We start from the raw sequence: 6,873 nt of genomic DNA on the forward strand, positions 1-6,873 counted from the left end.
GCTGATTATAAATCATGAGACCTCTCTATATGCATTCTTTCAGTCTCAGTTCCTGATGCCCAATTGCTTTATTATCTCAGTTTGGATTCCCAAGGGAATAGACCTGCTAGACCAACAAAAAATTTTTAAGCCAAGCCACGGGTCAGTTACATAGTCCATGGTTCCACCAACTATGTTCCAGGAGACAGAATCACCATTCTATGTTGAATCATAGAGACAATGGTGTGAATGCCAGGTAAAATGTATGTGTTAGTCAAGGTTCTCCAGAGAAAGAATCAATAGGGTGGCTGGCAAGATGACTGAATAGGAACAGCTCTGGTCTGTAGCTCCCGGTGAGATCAATGCAGAAGGCGGGTGATTTCTGCATTTCCAACTGAGGTACCTGACTCATCTCATTGAGACTGGTTAGATAGTGGGTGCAGCCCAAGGAGGGTGAACCAAAGCAGGGTGGGGTATTTCTCCAAATAAGACATACAGATGACTAACAGGTGTATAAAAAGATGCTTAATGTCACCAATGATTAGAGAAATGTAAATCGAAACCACAATGAGATATCACGTCATACTTGTTAGAATGGCTATTATCAAAAACACAAAAGACCAAGTGTGATGAGGTTGTAGGGAAATTGGAACCCATGTACACTGTTAGTAGGAATGCAAAATGGTGCAGCCCCTATGGAAAATAGTATGGAGGTTCCTTATAATATTAGAAAAGAGAACTATTATATGATCTAGCCATCTCACTTCTGAGTATTTTACCAAAAGTATTGAAATCAGGATCTTGAAGAGATACTAGCACGCCCATATTCACTGCAGCACTATTCACAATAGGCCAAAATGGAAACAACCTAAATGTTTATGATTGGATAAAAAAGTGGTATATGCATACATTGGAGTATTATTTAGCCTTAAGAAAGGAAATCTTCCAATATGCAACAACGTGGATGGAACTTGAGGACATTATGCTAAATGAAATAAGCCATTCATAGTAAGATAATTACTGCATTATTCCACTTACATGAAGTATCTAAAATTGTCAAACTCATAGGAAGCAGAGAATAGAATGGTGGTTGCCAGGGGTTGAGGGAAGAGGAAATGGAGTTGCTAAATCAGCAGGTAAACAGTTTCAAGATGAATAAGTTCTGGAGATCTGCTGTATGGCATTGTGCCTGTTTTGTATGTACTTAAAAATCTGTTCAGAGGGTAGATCTTATATTAAGTGTTCTTACTGCAATAAAATTTAAAAAGAAAAGAAAAAAAGAGTAGAAAGTAGATAAGGAGAGGAGAGTGAAGTAGGGTTTTCTATCTTGTAGGATCCTATGTTTTTTTTCAGGGAATGCCCTGACCCTGAAGATGCTATACTGAATAGCTCCTAATTCCAGTGTTAAGCCTCCAAAACTTTATTGTAAAACTATCTCTTCAATGTCAGTTAGTAATGTTGAGAACTCACAGTAGGACACTTGATTGTTTTGGAAAGGCCAATATATAGCCAATGAGATATTTAAAAGAATGTGGAAAGACTGATTACAAAGTTTACACATGGTAAGCATTGTTCCAAAGAGGAAACAATTCTCTAGGAAAAATGGGAACTAGTCTGTGGCTGAACTTCATTAAATAGTCTAGGTTGACCTTGGGCAGCCATGTTGAATTCCAGTTTGTTTGTTTATTTATTTTGTGGGCAACCTATACAGTATACCTTCTAAGATGGCTTGTAGTATCTTTGTCTAACTGAGACATTAAGACCTTCATATGATGGAAAGACATTGTAGAAAGCATCTCAGATAGGTTTTCATGTATAATCAATCTAATATGGCAAGAAAAAACAATAAGCTGTCTCAATTCAGTAGTCAAAACTTGGTGAGAAGCCAGATGGCTTTAAGGACTACTTTAGAATGAGTTTTTATCAAGAAATAAAATAAAACAAGAAAACAAAGAATTGTTACCAAGGCTAAAGCCTGGCATACAGCACAAGCTGCTTTTTACTGTGCCTGTAAGTCACTCTGCCCTTTTGCCACCCTGCCTTGTTTTCCTTTTTTTCCTTCGGTCTGCACTCAGAGCCAAGTCTAGAGTGTTTTGAAAGCTCACAATGTGCCCAGAGGCTCTTTTTTTTCTGGAAATAATACAGTAGTAGCCACTTAATATTGTTTCCCTCTACTGTTATTCTCTTTTGAGCTGAGTCAAGTGTCCTACAGGCTGTCTGTGCTCCATTTCAACCCCCAGTACTTTGTGGGTGTATCATTTAACCTCTTTTCAGTTTAAGGGGTTCTAAACTCAAGGGAATAAAAACCTTTAGATGTTTCTTTTCTATTTTCAATTGCCTTCAACCTGATTTTGGCTACAAACTTTAAACTCGGAATCCTTAAAAACCTTTTTGTGACTCCTAAGCAGCAGGGTAAAATTTATTTTTCTTGGTATGACCAATGGGTCTTTCGCATGTAACTCTAGCATATATTTTACAATCCAGTGTTGGGGGTAACTTGTCTAAATAGGATATATACTTCCACACCACCAGATCTTTGCTCACACCAGAATCTCTGCCCTAAAAACCCTTTCCTCACTACTCCTACTCAGCCTTCAAGATCCAACTGAATATGTCACTTCTTCTATAACTTTAACTTGTACCACACCCAAGATTAATTTCTTCATAACAACTATTTCAGTCAGTATGGGCTAGGTTATACTGCAGTAGCAAGTGGCTTCTATATTAGTCAGCGTTCTCCAGAGAGACAGAGCTAATAAGATGTAAGTATATATGAAAGGGAGTTTATTAGGGAGAACTGGCTCACATGATCACAAGGTGAAGTTCCGTGATAGGCGGTCTACAAGCTGGGGAAGAGAGAGGCCAGTAGTGGCTCAGTCAGAATCCAAAAGTCTCAAAAGCAGGGAACCCAACAGTGCAGATTTTGGTCTATGGCCAAAGGCCTGAGAGTCCCCGGCAAACCACTGGTGTAAGTTCAACAGTCCAAAGGCTGAAGAACCTGGATTCTGATGTCCAAGGGCAGGAGGAGCAGAAGGAATTATCCAGCATAGGAGGAAGATGAAAGCCAGGAGACTCAGCAAGCTAGCTTATCCCACCTTCTTCTACCTGCTTTGTTCTAGCCGTGCTGGCAGCCGAATGAAGGTGCCACCCACATTGATGGCGGCTCTTCTTCTCCCAGTCCACTGACTCAACTGTCAGTCTCTTCTGGCAACACCCTCACAGACACACCCAGAAACAATACTTTACCAGCTCTCTAGGCATCCTTCAATTAAGTCAAGTTAACACCTAATATTAACCATCACAGCTTCGAAATCTCAGAGACTTAGGTTTATTTCTCATTTATGTTACATATCCATTTCAAATCTGCTGTGTCTTTCCTCTGAATCATTTTTACTCTTGGGCCCAGGCTTGCAGAGCAGGCTTTATTTGAGATATTGCTGATCAATGGGCATAGGGAAAATAAAATATAGTGAAACCGAGCAATGGCTCTTTGCTCAGAGTGTTGCATGTCAATTCTGCTCATATTTCATTGGCTACAATAAATCATATGTCATTAGTCAACAGGATGAGGAAGTGTGCTGGAACAGTCATTAGTCAACAGGATGAGGAACAGCTGACATTTTGAATGTTAATACTACCAACAATTCCCCACAACGCTTTGCTTATGTCACCACTGTATTTGTTATATACTGTTATTGTTTATATATCTTGTCCCTTTGGGCTATGGATTCCTAAAAGTTAGGAAATGCATTTTATTCATTTATATCTACAGTTTATACTGCATCATCAAAGTGCATAATAAGTACTTGATAATTATTTGTTCACCAATTGGATAAATAAATGAATAAATATTTTTGGCTTGAATTCAGTTGGAACATTTGCAAAACAAAATACTACTCTATTTAAAGGTGTTCAGTATCTTGGAAAATGTATGTTGGTGAAATATCCTTATGGTATCTTTTGAACCTTATGCTTTTGAATCATTTTTCACAAAATAAAAAAATCTTTGGAAGCCAGTTGACATCATCATTAGTCACTGAAAATCATCCATTTGACCTCGTAAAAACATAGGCATGCCACATTTCTCATAAGGTCTTTAAGGTAGTGGAACATCTAGCAGTAAGAATACATTCTTGTCCTTTCTTTTCAGAGATGACACAGATGATGATTTACCCTTCTCCTCTTTGGATGTGGAGGAGTGATCTTGTACATAAATGAACCTTGGAGTATTAAATCAAATTTGGTCCTTAGGACAGGGCTAACCTCTCACAAGTGACTATATAAATGATGCTGCTTTAAGTGGCTCCAAGAAATTTTCCCTGCTACCAAATAACCTTACGTATAGTTTGTCAGGGCCCCAAATTTCCCCATTAGAGTTACTACCATGTTTTAATTCAGTGTGTGCTAGTTCTACTTTGGTCTACTCCTTTCTCTATGCCTCTGTTTAGAAATTGGATTGAGAAATGTAATTTATGTGACAAATATCTATGAAGTATATTACTGGGTTTTAGGCACTATGACTTCTCTTAATGAGTTCAAAATCTAAATGTGAAGACAGGCAAGTGAACTGAAAATTAGTGTCCTGTGATAAATTCCATGATAGAATTCCTGGGGTGCACAGACATGGGCCATCTGTAAGATGGGGGTGGTCAGGAGAAGATGACATATGACTCTTGAAGGAGAAATGGATGTTAGACAGTATCTGGGTGATAGGTATTTGAGATTGAGGAAACACAATGTATCTCTATGATATGTAGCATGAAGGTGGGGAAGGTATGTTGAGCCTTTTGTGAGCTGGCTGAGCCTAGGATGATGTTTCTAGCAAATGAGACTGGAGAGGTGAGGAAGGCTAGGTCATGGAAAGCCTTACGTAAGACATTAATAGTGGCTGGCAAGATGGCTGAATAGTAACAGTTGCAGTCTGCAGCTCCCAGCGAGATCAACACAGAAGGCGAGTGATTTCTGCATTTCCAACTGAGGTACCTGGCTTATTTCATTGGGGCTGGTTAGACAGTAGGTGCAGCACACGGAGGGTGAGCCGAAGCAGGGTGGGGCATGGCTTCACCCGGGAAGTGCAAGGGGTCAAGGAACTCCCTCCCCTAGCCAAGGGAAGCCATGAGGGACTGTGCCATGAGAAATGGTGCATTCTGGCCCAGTTGCTATGCTTTTCCCATAGTCTTCACAACCTGCAGACCAGGAGATTCCCTCGGGTGCCTACACTACCAGCGCCCTGGGTTTCAAGCACAAAACTGGGCAGCCATTTGGGCAGACACCAAGCTAACTGCAGGAGTTTTTTTTTCATACCCCAGTGGTGCCTGGAATGCCAGCAAGACAGAGCCATTCACTTCCCTGGAAAGGGTGCTGAAGCCAGGGAGCCAAGTGGTCTAGCTAAGCAGATTCCACCACCACAGAGCCCAGCAAGCTAAGATCTACTGGCTTGAAATTCTCACTGCCAGTACAGCAGTCTGAAGTCGACCTGGGATGCTCCAGCTTGGTGGGAGGAGGTGTGTCCACCATTACTGAGGCTTGAGTAGGCAGTTTTCCCCTCACAGTGTAAACAAAGCCTCCTGGAAGTTTGAACTGGGTGGAGCCCGCCACAGCTTGGCAAAGCCACTGTAGCCAGACTGCCTCTCTAGACTCCTCCTCTCTGGGCAGGGCATCTCTGAAAGAAAAGCAGCAGCCCCAGTCAGGGGCTTATAGATAAAACTCCCATCTCCCTAGGCAGAGCACATGTGGGAAAGGGCAGCTGTGGGCGCAGCATCAGGAGACTTAAACGTTCCTGCCCGCCAGCTCTGAAGAGAGCAGTGGATCTCCCAGCACAGCGCTTGAGTTCTGCTAAGAGACAGACTGCCTCCTCAAGTGGGTCCCTGACCCCGTGCCTCCTGACTGGGAGACACCTCCCAGCAGGGGTCGACAAACACCTCACACAGGAGAGCTCTGGCTGGCATGTGGTGGGTGTCCCTCTGGGACAAAGCTTCCAGAAGAAGGAACAGGCAGCAATCTTTGCTGTTCTGCAGCCTCTGCTGGTGATACCCAGGCAAACAGGGTCTGGAGTGGACCTCCAGCAAAATCCAGCAGACCTGTACCAGAGGGGCCTGTTAGAAGGAAAACTAACAAACAGAAAGGAATAGCATGAACATCAACAAAAGGACATCCACTCAAAAACCCCATCCAAAGGTCACCAACATCAAAGACCAAAGGTAGATAAATCCAATAAGATGAGGAAAAACCAAGGCAAAAAGGCTGAAAATTCAAAAAATCTCTTCTCCTCCAAAGGATCACAGCTCCTCACCAGTAAGGGAACAAAACTGGATGGAAAATGAGTTTGACAAATTGACAGAAGTAGGCTTCAGAAGGTGGGTAATAACAAACTCCTCTGAGCTAAAGGAGCATGTTCTAACCCAATGCAAGGAAGCTAAGAACCTTGAAAAAAGTTTAGACGAATTGCTAACTGGAACAACCAGTTTAGAGAACATAAATGACCTGATGGAGCTGAAAAACACAGCACGAGAACTTCATGAAGCATACACAAGTATCAATAGATGAATTGATCAAGCAGAAGAAAGGATATCAGAGACTGAATATCAACTTAATAAAATAAAGTATGAAGACAAGATTAGAGAAAAAACAATGAAAAGCAATGAACAAAGCCTCCAAGAAATACGGGAGTATGTGAAAAGACCAAACCTACATTTGATTGGTGTAACCGGAAAGTGATGGGAGAATGGAACCAAGTTGGAAAGCCCTCTTTAGGATACTATTCAGGAGAACTTCCCCAGTCTAGCAAGACACTCCAACATTCAAATTCAGGAAATACAGAGAACACCACAACGATACTCCTCAAGAAGAGAAACTCCAAGACACATAATCATCAGATTCATCAAGGTTGAAATG

Source organism: Chlorocebus sabaeus, chromosome X (genome assembly GCF_047675955.1).
Source record: "Chlorocebus sabaeus isolate Y175 chromosome X, mChlSab1.0.hap1, whole genome shotgun sequence".
NCBI classification, from domain to species: Eukaryota; Metazoa; Chordata; class Mammalia; order Primates; family Cercopithecidae; genus Chlorocebus; species Chlorocebus sabaeus.